Source organism: Miniopterus natalensis, chromosome 6 (genome assembly GCF_054644295.1).
Source record: "Miniopterus natalensis isolate mMinNat1 chromosome 6, mMinNat1.hap1, whole genome shotgun sequence".
NCBI classification, from domain to species: domain Eukaryota; kingdom Metazoa; phylum Chordata; class Mammalia; order Chiroptera; family Miniopteridae; genus Miniopterus; species Miniopterus natalensis.
The window spans coordinates 7,563,140-7,577,728 of NC_142086.1; positions in this window are offsets into that span (position 1 = coordinate 7,563,140).

The following is a 14,589-nucleotide window of genomic DNA, read 5'->3' on the forward strand; positions in this document are numbered from 1 at the left end:
GTAAAAACAGACTTATAAAAAAATGAAACAGAATAGAGAACTGGAAATAAACCCACTCCTTTATGGCCAATTAATATTTAATAAAGGAAGCAAGAACATACAATGGGGTAAAGGTAGTCTATTCAATAAATGGTCTTTGGCAAATTGGACAGCTACATCCAAAAAAATAAAACTAGACCACCTGCTTACACCATGCACAAGAATAAACTCAAAATGGATTAAAGACTTAAATGTTAGACTTGAAAGCATAAAAATCTTGAAAGATAACATAGGCAGTAAAATCTGACATTTTTTTGTAGCAATTTTTTTCCCTAATATATCTCCTCTGGCAAGGGAAGCAAAAGAAAAAATAAATAAGACTGTATCAAACTAAAAAGCCTTTGGACAGCATAAGAAACCATGAACAAAATGTAAAGACAACCCACTCAATGGAGAACATATTTGCTCATATACACATGATAAGTGTTTAATATCCAAAATTTATAAGGAGTTTATAAAACTCAACACCAAAAAATCAAATAATCCAATTAAGAAATGGGCAAAGGACATGAATAAACACTTCTCAAAAAGGACATACAGGTGGTCAATAGACATATACAAGGAAGCTCGTGTCACTAATCATCAGAGAAATGAAAATTTAAATTACAATGAGATATTATATCATACCTGTCAGAACAGCTATCATGAGTAAATCAGCAAACAAGTGTCCGTGAGGATGTAGAGAAAAGGGAACGCTCGTGCACTGCTGAGACTGCACAAAGATTGTTGCAGCCACTGTGGAAAATAGTTTGGACTTCCCTCAAATATTTGAAAATGGAACTGCTTTATGACCCAGTGATTGCACTTCTGGGAATATATCCAAAGAAACCTGAAACATCAATTTGAAAGAATATATGCACCGCTATGTTCATAGCAGCTTTATTTACAATAGCCAAGATCTGGAACAGCCCAAGTGCCCATCAGTAGATAAGTAGATAGAAAAGTTTTTGTTCATTCACACATTGGAATACTACTCAGCTGTGAAAAAGAAAGAAATCTTAACCTTTGTGACAGCATGGATGGACCTGGAGAGTATTATGCTAAGTGAGATAAACCAATCAGAGAAAGAAAACTACCATATGATTTCATTTATATGTGGAATCTAATGAACAAAATAAATTAATGAACAAAGTGGAGACAGACTCATAGGCACAGATGTCAGAAGGGAAGGGATTGGGGGCTGGGTGAGAAGAATTAAGGGATTAAGCAAAAAAAGAAAAAAACTCATAGACTCAGACAATAGCATGGTGATTGCCAGAGGGAAGGGGGGTGAAGAGAGATGGCAAAGGGTAAGGGGGGATAAATGGTGATGGAAAGAAACTTGACTTGGTGGGGTAAACACGCAATACAATATACAGATGATGTATTGTAGAATTGTAGACCTGAAACCTATATAATTTTACTAGCCAATATCACCCCAAAAATTCAATGAAAAAAGAATGGCGTCTCTTTTATTTTGGTAACCCAAAATATCCTTTTGGAATTGAACAGATGTGGGTTTTAGAAAAACAAAACAAAACTGGAGGTGGTGGGAAAGACAGATTGGAGGGAAGCCCAGCAAGCGTCTGTAAAGAATGAAGCCAAAGCAATGGGAGAGGCTAGCAGAGAAGAGTAAGGCACAATCATGGTGAATGTGCTAGAGAGAAGTCAAGTGGGGTGAAGATGTTAAAGGTGCACCTGAACTTGGCAATTAGTCAATTGTTAGTGATGTTGGTAAAGATAGTTCGGGAGAAGTAGAGGTGCAGAAGCAAGATAACCTGGATAAGGGGGGAAATGAAACATGAAAAGTTAGGTTCTGCAATATAGCTTCTTCTCCAAGAAATTTGACAGAAGGGAAAGAGAGATGGGATAGGAGCTTGAGGTTGGAGGCAGAGATCAGGAAAATGTTTGTTATTGTTGCTCTTTAAGAAAATAATAGCCCAGGCTGGCATGGCTTAGTGGTTGAGCTTCCACGAGATCCCAGATCCAAGAGATCCCGGATCCAGGAGACTGTGGTTCGATTCTGGGTCAGGGCACGTGCCCGGGTTGCGGGCTCAATCCCCAGTGTGGGGCGTGCAGAAGGCAGCTGATCAACGACTCTCATAATACTGATGTTTCTATCTATCTCTCCCTCTCCCTTCTTCTCTCTGAATTCAATAAAAATACATATTAAAAAGAAAAAGAAAACAATAAATACTTTGGAGCTCATAGTGGGAGAAATCAATGGAGGGAAGAAATTGACACAAAAGAGAAGGTGATTTGCAGAATGATACTGCAAGGGCATAGGAAAAATAGATCACCGAGGCTGTTTGCTTATTTATAATACAAATAGTTTTTAATTGATTTTAGAGAGAAGAAGAGGGGAGAGAGAGAGAGAAGAGAGAAACTTCAATGTGAGAAGGAAACATTGATTTGCTGCTCCTGCACACCGATGACCAGGGATTGAATCCACAACCTGGGTATGTCCCTGACAAGGAATTGAACCCACAAAATCTAACAATAGAGAATGAAAATTAGCATGACAAATCTCACTAAAAGGAGAAAGTAAGCTACAACTAAGTACCTTGTCTTTCCAAGCAGTCTATAAATATGTGTAAAGTAATAAATTAAGAAAAAATTATAAGCATTTTATTTTGATTCATGGTGTTAAATAACTGAAGAGTTAATACGTTTCATAGTATTTAAGTTAGTGTGGGAAAGTGGGGGGAGTAAAAGAACATTTGTATTTTATTTAATATTGTTTTTTACTATTTGAATTAGTTCATCATATGCACATATAACTTTCATAATTAAAATTTTATAAAACAAATAAACGAGCTGAGCATGGGTAATAGAAGTGATGGCATGTTTTGTCTTTCAATCTCCATTCCTCAGAGTTCTGGTTGAGGTGTATCAAAGACTATTCCTAGTGTTCAGGGTGGCTGAGAAATCAGGGCACTCTGCTTCCTACCTCATTTCACTTAGCACTTGTGCTCTTAGCATTTTTTAGAATTGTCATATTAGATTTCTGAGTAAAGGATTCTATTTCTCTTTTATCTTCCCCCCTCCCCCTTCCCTCCCTCTCCCTTTCTCCCTCTCCTTCCCATTTAAATTCAGAACAGGTTTACCTTTTTTCAGTGACTTATTAGTTATGTGATTTTGATGTAACTGAATCTCTCAGTGACTCCTATATAAAGTGGAATAATATTGATCTCTTATAACTGTTTAAAGTATAATGTGAGGTAGTTCATATTCATTATTCAAAGAAGAAAAACCTTATAATCATCTCCATAGATGTAAAAAAAGATGATTATAAAAGTTAATATTCATCCTTGTTAATAATGTCTTAGTAACATAGAAGTAAATGGATACTTTTCTCAGGACTAAAGCTTAATGGTAAAACACAAGATCATTACTTCTACCATTATTGTTTAAAGTTTTCTGGAAATAATGGCTGATGTAATTAAAGAGATAAGAGGTTAAAGTTTGGCAAGGAATTGGAAAAATTATTATTGTTTATGGATAATATGATGATACATAAAAATTTCTAGATAATAAAATGAAAACATCTAAAAAAATAGAAGAATGTCATACCATTGATTTCATTAAAATGCATATACTTAGGTTCTAGAATGTTTTTCTGTATTAATGCTTATTTACACCACTCTCCCTACAACAGTGTAATTATGACTCATCCACTTAAAAATTCATTTTCCATAGAATAAGAGAATGTGTGGCCCCAGTGTATAAGGAAATGAGAAAAGAAATAGTTACATAAGTAAATAAAAAAAAAAAATCAACAAAAGAGAGAAGAAGCAATCAGAGGAGTGAAAAAATTCATAGGCTTTAGGGCTGTGGAAACATAGGTGACAGTTTGAAGAAAGAAAGCATGGTCAGCAGAGAAAAACAGAGGTGGGGAGCCCAAAACAAGGCTGGGGAGTGTTGATGTGCTGTTCAGAAGCTCAGGAGTCACGACTGACAGTTTCAGTAGAGTGAAGAGGCTGAAGTCAGATTGAAACGAGTTATTGTGCACTAAGAAAATGGGCGTAGCAGGAGAAATCTGGCAACCTAAGGAGGTAAGGTAGATAGATTGTTATTATGTATTTAATTTTTTTAAACACTGGGAATTTTTTCTACACAGAAAGTAGAAGGAGAGTTTTAAAATATCATGACGAAAGTGAAGTAAAAACAACCAGTAGGAAAAATGGTGGAGTTAGTCTTGGTGCCACTGAGAACAATTGTCTCTCAGAGGCTGGCATCAAGAAGGGACAAAGCAAAGATGCAATGGAAAACGTTTAAGGTGGGAGACCACAGTCAGATGGCTGCCAGCTGCAATGCCAAGTAGGAGGAAAGGCCATCTGTAGGGTGTGCCGGGGACAGCCATGGATTAGATGCTTACGGAGAGTGGAAGAAGTGTGGTAGACTTCGGCAAGTGAAGCCACAGAAGAACAAATATAAGAAAGATTAAAAAGACTTTTGAGCAGGTGAGGACCCAATAGAGGCTAACAATGCCATAATATGAAAGGAAACTAACCAGCTCCTCACTGGACTTCAAAGTTACTCAAAATTATTACCTGCACTTTTTGTCCAATCACATTTACTTGGACATCAGAAAGTAGGCCTCAAATCACCAATGAAAATTTACTTCTGTTTTTCAGTTAGTTCCAATTTGGTTAAAATAAAGTAGGAAAATAGTTTATTTTAAAATAATTTTCATTATATTTCTTAGAAATTCTTTTTTCAAATTCCTACCACTGTTGTGATTAAAGTACGTATGCTTAGGCTCTAGAATGTTTTTTCTCCATTAATGTTAATTTATAACACTACTTACCAAGGATGTAATTATGGCTTATCCATTTGAAATAGCATTTTACTTACAAGCCTGCTCAGACTGAAAATGTCATTGTGTGTGACTGCCTCTGTTCAGTTGGATTTTGTCCCATCCAAGAGCCACTCCAGTGTAAAACAGTAGTTTAACATTTCTAGAGTTCGGTCTGAGATTCCTTTATGGTATTTAAGACATTTCATTTTTATGTAGAACTAAAGATATTTTAGCTTGATTTTTCCTATTGCTTTGACCATGGAAAAGAAAATCTTTCACTTATCCCTAGCAAACTCTATTCATTCTGCACTGAGAGAGTTCCAAGTTCTTAGTAACACAGCAGGGAGAAATGATTAAGAAAGATCCACATTTGAATTCTGGTTTTATCACTAACTAGCTGGATGACTCAGAAAAAAATCATTTGACGTTTCTGGGTCTCAGTTGCCATTTTCCCCAGCCTAGAATGACTTTTCCTTTTCATTCAGACATTCTTGCTACAGAAGGCATGAATTAGTTTCTATTGCCACCCACCGTAACAAGGCAAATTTATTATCTTGCAGTTCTGGAGGTCCGAAGTCTGAAATGGGAATCAGCGGGCTAAGATGAAGGCGTGAGCAGGACTAATATCCAGGTGTGAGCAGGGCTGCTTTCCTCCTGGAGGTCCTGTGGGAGTATTTGTTTCCTGGCCTCTTCCAGCTTCTAGAGGCCATCCGCTTCTGGCCTGTGGCTCCCATTCATTTTGAAGCCCATCAATTGTGTCACTCTGATCTCTGCATCACAGCTTCTTCCCTGGCTCTGACCCTGATCCCCCTGCCTCCCTCATTCACTTACAAGGACCCTTGTGATTACATCTGGGCCCACCCAGATAATCTAGGAGCATCTCCCCACTTTCTTACCTCATCCTATCTGTAAAGTCCATTTTGCATGTAAGGTGCATAGACACAGAATACGGGGTCAGGATATGCACATCTTTAGGGGCAGGGGATGCATTATTCTGCTGGTCCCAAGGTCAGAGAGAATTCTCTCTATAGATTTCCACTTTTTCACCACCACCGGGGAAGAATATCACATTTATGAAAATTCTCCATGTGGGTGAGGAAATACCTGTGTGTTTTTTAGTTCATTTGTGTAATGAATCACTTCTCTAAAAATGCCAACATGTAAGGGTTCTGTTAGTCTGCTTGAACCTTAATTACCAGGGACACTGTTCTTATTTCATTAGACTTTCATGGGCTTGGTCCATCAGCGACTGCATGTGGAAGTGCCAATTCTTTCCTACAGCAGAGCCTTCCTCATCACCTGTGTGTGGCTTCACGTTAACCACAATCTTAGACGTTGCAATTACTTATGCTAATCTCAGTTGCCTTCTGTGCAGTAGGCAGGACAAATAAAGCTGCAGCAATTGATTGCACATCACTGGCAGCAGAAGGAACATGCAGTTTCATCAATGAAAACACTGAGTCATGTAATGGCTCCATAGCTACGTGCAGCCTCAGGAGAATGACAATCGAACCAGGTCATAATGATATGAATATTTATTGGGTACCTCATCCTGCTTGGTGATTTTAAGAGTCTCTAAAAAAAAAAAAATAAGTTGAAGAGGAAACATTTCTGTTTTTATTGAATACTCTCTTACAAGAGTATTATAAAATATTCTTTCAGATTTTATATATTGTTATTTTTAAAACTCTAGAGATATATATATGTGACAGGTATAAATAAAAATACAGACTTACAACAAAGAAATGGGAAAAGGTACATAATAGGAATGTGTTTCACCTAATCATGTGATCTTAAACTATGTAAAGCCAAAGATACAGAATTGCAAGGCAAAATCAACAAATGCACATCGTTTTTTTAAGAATATATCTCAGAAATCAATCATAATTAAATTTAGCAAAGATTTTTAAAATCCTAATATTAGACTAGATTTTTTAAATCAAAGATTACCTTAAAAATTAGTGGCATAAGGTATATCATTTGTGTTTGTGTTTGTCATTTACTAGTTTGTCAGGTCATCTGATCAATCTATTAAATTACAAAGCAAAATCTTCCCCTGATCCTGAAATCAAAATCCTGTGTTGATCTGGCTAATAAACCTTAACAGACCTGCTTTCTGCCTGCATGTGCCTCTTGCTTTTCCAGTGAGAGATTATTAAAGAATATTAAATCTCAGCCCTCAAAGAAAGCAGATCACAGATGAAAAAGTACCTACTCACGAAAGCATCCTCTGTGAGTGAAGGAAACCATGCTACAGTGTCTAATCCTTTAGCACATAGATATGGTTTGCATCTTTTCACACACTCAGATTGCCTAAATGAATGCAAAGTAACCTAAAAGTCTTAAATTCCACAACTCTGCATTCTAGTTGCCAGGAAAAAAGTTACAAGATGTGGGCATTCTAAATTTATTTTGATAGCTAATCTTAATGAGGAAATCTTGTTAATAATAAATAAAATGAGATGCAATATGAAAAAGTTATGATATTCAAAACTGTATTTGGTTGTTTAAATTGGGCCACATTATTTTGTTCTGAAGCTTGGTGGATAATGTGGTGCTATGTCATTTAGATTCCTTTTTACGTGAAACATAGATTGGATATTTAAACACGAAGAATGCCTACAACACCTGGTTATATTTATCCCTGTCTTCTTGACACAACAATGTTCTTTTTAAGATATAACTAGTGAATACAATCAGCCTATATTACAATGAAATTAAACAGCAGCCTAGTGCTCAATATATATCTAGCATAGGATCTTTCTTTTAGATGAAAATAATAAAATCGAGTAGATCAATCAGAAAAGATAAAACGATGAAATTAACATTTCAAAGTTCCCTATATTTAAAAGTAAAGAGGGAAAGAAATTGTCTATGAAAATTCATCCTGGGCATGTAGAACATTTACTTCCTGTTCATTGTACTATAATAATAATAATAATAATAATAATAATAATAATAATAGTGAGATATATAGTATTATTAGTTCCATTTTACAGATAAATAAACTGAGATAAAGTGAAGTTTAACAACTTGCTCAGTGAGCCTTGGAACTGGGATTTTAAGCTAAATGAATCTGGCTCCCGAGGCTGGGCTCTTAATGCATATATTTTACTTCCCATTTATGGGAAAAAAAAGTTAAATAGCCAATATGATCTGAAATGTGTGGAGAACCATTTTATTTAAAGTAGAATAAAATGTCTTGATATTTCTTATGTCAAAATTTGGGAAGGCATAATGACAGTGAAATTGGCAATTCCACTTTCTCCTGAAACAGTTACTGCTATCCTCATTTATTGGGACTTATGAAGACACAGGTATTGTGTATATACTTTGGTGTATTATCTCACTTAATCCTTAAAACAATCTTTCTTGTAGGGTATGTACAGCTATCTCTGTTTTACAGATGAAGAAGCTGAGGTCCCAAGTCATACTCTAGGAAGTGAAAAATGCTGTATTAACTAGAACAGCTATCTTTTATTCATTCAGTTTAGTCATTCATTCTGTAGAGTGTTCCTTCTCTTATCTAGAAGTTTCTCCAAATGCAAAATGTGATGTCCTGAAATCAAGATCATATAAACTTATTTTAACAGCTATTTATAAACAAAGAAATCCCTATAGTCAATGGACAATAGTCTCTCAATCATCAATTACTGAATTAGTCAACAAGCAATGTGCTAGACACCATGAAGAATACAACGATATTCTCTGCAGAGAAGGAGCTTACAGCCTAGTTGAGGGGTCAGAAAATACAGATATAAACACTTAACGAGAAGGGGATATAAAGTGTTTGCTACAAATAGTAAAAAGTTTTTCAGCCTGGCCGGGCTTGGCTCAGCGGTTGACCATCAACCTAGTATCCAGGCGATCGGGGTTTGATTCCCATTCAGGGCACATGCCCGGGTTGCGGGCTGCAGCCGATCAATGACTCTCTCATCGTTGATGTTTCTATTTCTCTCGCTCCCTCTCCTTTCCTCTCTCTGAAATCAATAAAGATATGTGTAAAAAAAAAAAAAAGCTTTTCAGTGACAGAAAATATGTTGTGGTGGACTGTGAGTGCTCAAGAAAGCTTCATGGGATTTATTCTGTGTGTAGATGAATGACTGATTCAGAGGAGTAGAGAGGGTCAGAGAGAGCATCTGACACAGAAAGAAGGGGCAGAATGAGAATGGCAGTTTGTAGTGTATAAGATATATCAAGCTCCAGTGACAGGTCTGGCATAGTTTTTAGTTTATTTGAGTATTTAGAATTCAATATTAGTCCTTTATTTTAGGATTAATTTTTTTTTAATTTTTCTTAGAAATGTACAATTATCAGCAATAGGCTCTGATTAGGAAGCATGGTATGATATAAAGGTTAACTTGTTTGAAAGTGATTGTCTACAGGTTAGCATCCCAGAGAAAATGTTATCCTCCTGCAGAGTCCCCTGGAATGTGGCTATGTCCCTGGGGTTAAGTCACTGAATTCTGGTCCTGTCATTTACAAATGTGGCCCAAATCTTTGACATTGTCCATCAGGGGCTTGGACCTACGTCTCAACTTCAGTGTTCCCATGACTGTTTGTACCAATAGAATAGAGCAGACATGACACCATGTGAGTTTTATTCTTATTTCCTGGAACACTCACTCTTGGAGTCCTGAGCCACCATGTAAAATGTCTGTGTACCCGAGGCTGCTATGTTCTCCTCATGGAGAGACCATAACTGGGTGCCCTGGTCAACATAATGAGCCTAGCACTGCCTTCCGGCTGTTCTTGCCAAGGGACTGGATATGTGAGATAAGCCATGTTAGAGTCTCCAGTTCAACCCATCTGCCCAACTCAAACTGTCAGTGCCACATAGATGAGACTAGCCTCAATTTCTAATCCATGAAATCATGAGATGTAACACAATAGTTGTGAGGATACTAAGTTTGGGGATCATTTGTCATGTAGTAATAGATAACTAGAACACCTGGTCATCTGTAAGGCTTGAACACCAGCCCCTGACCACTATGCTAGGAGGGTAGCTTTTGCTTTCCTGGTTAGGAATCCTGATAAGGCAGATGCCTTCTCTATCCTGTACTGCATGAAAATGCAGGAAACCCCAAGGGGAGTGCATCTCTACTAGTGCTCCCGTCTTTATGGCTTTTCCTGGTGAACATTGCTGAAGCAGACTCAGCGTAGAGGCTACCGACTGCTCAACCACCAGCCCTAGTTTGCACAACACATGAGTTTTCAACATTCCATGAAACGCTATGTGACCACATAAGATAATCTGGAAGTAAGTTGGGTGCCAGAACACTGGAGAAAAAGACATGCAGAAGGAAGGTACAGATCATATTCTACTATCATGAATTTTCTGGGGCAGCCTTGACTTTAAAAGTTTTATCTCTATCACCAAAAATTATTGAAACATCTTAGAATTTCCTATTTTTTGTGACTGGCATTTAGTCCAGACCTTCTTTTTCACTGAGAGAGGTACAGAATCTTTTGTCAGATTGTATGTCCCAATTTTGTGTTCAGAAAATAGGCCAATGTACTTTCATCTGAAAGTTACAGAGCAACAAATTTGTCATCTCTCATCAGAGTATAGAAGCTGAAGGCCTGCTGGACACCATAAAAGGAGAAAGTAGAAGAAAAACAATTTCTATATAAAGTCTATATTTAGTTCATATATACAGATATCTGAAAAAAGTAATAATTTAGCCTAGTTTTTTAATAGTTGAAATGGTCATTACATCTCTTTGGTAGGTATGCATTTCTCAACACTATTTCTTGTGAATTTTTAAAGATGTATTTTTAACATCATAAGAGAAGAAAAAGCCTACATAAGAAGTTACTGAAAAATTTTTACCCATTTTTGTATTTTTCTTTTTCCTTGGTAATTTGCCAGACTTTAAAAATCATGTTATCATGCAAATCGAACTTCCATACTCTGGTAGGCTAAGAGTGAAGGGAAAGCCAACACAGCCCCACAACCCAACTGGGTTCTGGCCAGTTCCACCAAGGGTGCTATGGAGCTGGCACTGCTTTGCCTTATAGCTGCTTACTACACGTAGCTAAGGTAGTGTGAGGCATCTCCTCACTAGGGATGGCCAAGTGGGTTAGGTACTAGTCTATTTAATAACAACTGAAGGTTAAAGAGATTTAGATCAGTAGAAACAATATCTGCCAGTTGATTCTTTTTCTTCTCTCCCAGGATGTCAAAGTCCAGCCTTTATATTTCTGATTATATCTCTAATATACCATGGAGTAGGTTTTGCCTACTCCGTATTTCTCAGGCCATCTTTCTTCAAAATCCATCACTTTAATTTTTTAAATTTGTTTTTTTTTAGCTCCATAAGTTAAACTATCTTGTTGATCAATAATAGTCTGACATGAGAGGATATCTGTATTCTTTCCTATTAAAAAAAAGTATTTTATGATGGTTAAGACATATGACTGTCCTTAAGCAAAATGTTGATCCCAATTATAGAGAAACCACATAGTGTTTATTGTCTTTAAAAATATTTCTTAAAGGGAATGGCAACTTTAGGAAATAAGACATGGTGTCAGAAGAATACAGATAATAAAAATGTATGGCTTGTCCTGGCTGATGTGGCTCAGTTGGCTGAGCGGCATCCCATGTAAGGAGAGGTCACAGTTTGAATCCTGGTCAGGGCACATGTCTCTGTTTCAAGCTCGATCCCCAGTGCAGGAGGGGCCTGCAGGAGGCAGCTGATCAATGATTCTATTTTCATCATGGATGTTTCTATCTCTCTGTCCCTCTCCCTTCCTCTCTCTGGAATCAATAAAGACATATTTTTAAAAAAAAAGTATGACTTGGTCAAAGAGTGATTTAAGTAATTGAGTTTAGGGAAGGAAGGGGAAAGTCAATTAAATGAATGAGTTATTTAATTGCCAGCCTTCCTGATTGAAAGTGACATCAAAGGGTTTGGATTAAAATTTACATTGATTAGGTGCAAAAAATAACTGTTTCTCCATATTTTCAGTTTTTGATGGAATAAAGAGAAAAGATCTAGAAACTGAGGTGGTACGAACAAGTCAGTTGGAAGCCTTTCTCGAGATTAGCAAGTCACCCTCTTGCCTGGTGGATCAGTTGGCTGGAGCCTCGTGTTGCACAGCAAAATGTTGTGGGTTCCAGTCCTGGCCAGGGCACATACCTGAGTTTGGGGTTCAGTCCCCTGTGGAAGTGTGTACAGGAGGCAACCTCAGTGTTTCTCTCTCCCATCGATATTTCTCTCTCTTTCTCTCTCCTTTCTTCTCTCTAAAAATCAATAAAAATATATCTTTGAGTAAGGATTAAAAAATAATAATAATGATGAAAAGATTAGAGAGTTGCCCTTTTTTAAGATCTTCAGTGACAAGATTGAAGAAATTTAGTTGTTAGTGATTCTACTTCAAAGCCTAATGAATCAAACTGAATGGGTGAATTCTTGTTTTCTAGCACTTTAAAGGTTTCACCCCCCTAGCATACAATGTTAAAATAAAATAATTATTTGGACTACATCAGACTTAATTCTGCATGTTCATGTAAGTCAACAAAATATCCCATGTATTATTTAAGTTGTCATTTATTTTTTTATCTTAATTTTTAATTTCTAAGTCTTTTCAAACAAAAAAGAGTTTGGACAAAGCTATATGGGGGGACTGCAGAGATGAAATAAGTTTATTTTATTCATCATGAAAATTAAAATTTAAACAAATTTTTCATAGCTGAAAGTGACCAAACCAGCTATCTTTATTTTATAGGCAAAACCTCTAGAAAAACTATGCTGAAGGACTCCTAATTATCCAAATGTCCCTTACTTGTTTTGATAAGTATCATTATATGTTATGTAAATGTTTCTGAGTGACAGAGAGACATTCTGAATGAACATCCCCATACCCACAATATAGGTACTATGGTCTCACACCATCTTGAAGGTGATGAGTGTCCATTTTTTCCATTACTAACAATGAAGGACAAACTGTTTGCTTTGTATTAGCTAAATCTCATGTTTCCTTCATTGAAATGGATGGCCCATAATTAAGTCTGTAACGTATACCTTGTTGGAAGTTGAATGAGTTTTTGTGGGTCTTATTAATGCCACGGGTTTCTATAGACGACTTACTGAAAAACTCTGAGTCTAGTTTTACATTTAGTACAGCAAAATTATGATGTAGCCTTGAACAAATTAAGCTCATCTTAAAGGAAGAATGTTGATACTATCCCTTCCTTTAAGGGCTTTTATAAAGTACTAAATAAAGTAATAGAGCCACATGTACATGCATATATTTTCAATGATATTTGTACACACTTAAAAAGAACCCTTCAGAATGTACTTTAAAAATATTAATGACTAAACTAGTTCACAGCTCTCCCATTAAAACTACTTAAATTAACAAAAATCTATATTAGGTTAGATATAAAAGAATTCCAGATATTGCTTCTGGCAGTAACCTGTCCCAACCACTTGCCTTCCTCATCTCATCAGTCCTCAATTTATTCAAACAAGAAAATTTGTTGATCTCTTATCAAATTTCAGGCACTTTTCTTCAGTATGTTTTACAGGTATGTTCCAGCTATAAAGCAGTAAACAAAACAGATGAGCACCCACTCTCTCTAGTAGGAAATGGGGAGGCAAAAATAATAAATAAGCAAAAATATATAATAAGTATAAACATGTAAGTAAAAACTAAATAAATGGATACAATAATTAGTACTAGAGAGAAACAGAAATCAGGACAGGGAGGTAGAGATTGTTAGTTGGTGGGAGGAGGCTGAAATTTGAAATTAAGTCATCAATGAAGGCTTTAGATGGGAGATGAAATTTAAGAAGGGACATAGGTGGATGTGGGAGAGAGCAATGAGCACATCTGAGAAATTAATGCTATAAGCAGAGGGAACAGCTAGATGGAAAGGCAATGAGGGCCCAGTGTGCCTGGAGGACCCACGGCACAGAAAGGATCCCAGTGCGTGGAGGACAGAGCAAGCAAAGTGGGAGAAGGAAATGAAGCCAGGGAGAAAATAGAGGCCCAGGTTGCTAGGGCTGTGGAGGCATTTTGAGGACTTTAATTATTTACGTTGAATAGGCCATTGAAGAGATTTGAGTGATATGATGTGAATTATGTTTTAACAGGATCTCTCTGGGTACCATGTTGATTAGAGACTGTAGGAAAGTAAAGTCAAGATCAGGAAAGCCAATAATTAATTCAGATAAGTAATTAACTAAAAAATGTGCCTCTACTCACTGAAGAGAAGAGATTGACAAATAATGGCCCACAGATCAGAGCAGTCTCTCAGCTTATTTTTCTATAACCTGAATTAATAATGGTTCTTACATTTTGAAAGGTTGTTGAAGAAGAAGGTAGAGAAGAAGCCACCAAAACTATACATGACCCACAAAGCCTAAAATATTTAAAATATATAAAATGTTTTCCAACACCTAATGTCAAGTATCTCGTTGGTAGTAGACCCTCAACAAAACTGGGAGGAGGGATACATGAGTAACTTAGTTGCTGAGAATATTGTAAAGTGATAGACGTCAAAAACCATTCATGGCTTCACCCTAACCTTCACAAGCAATGCCATTTTCATAGGGCTATTGAAAAATACAGTCTGGCTTTCAAAACAGTAAACCAGAAGGCATTTTCTCACACAAGCAATGTCATAAATAACTGTCAGATAAAGCTGAAAAGGCAGCAAATAAAATAATGACAAAACATTTTATTGATCTTTTAACTTTACAAAGCATTTTCATGTTCATTATTGAATTTAATTCTTAAGTCTGCTTTATGAGATAGGTATT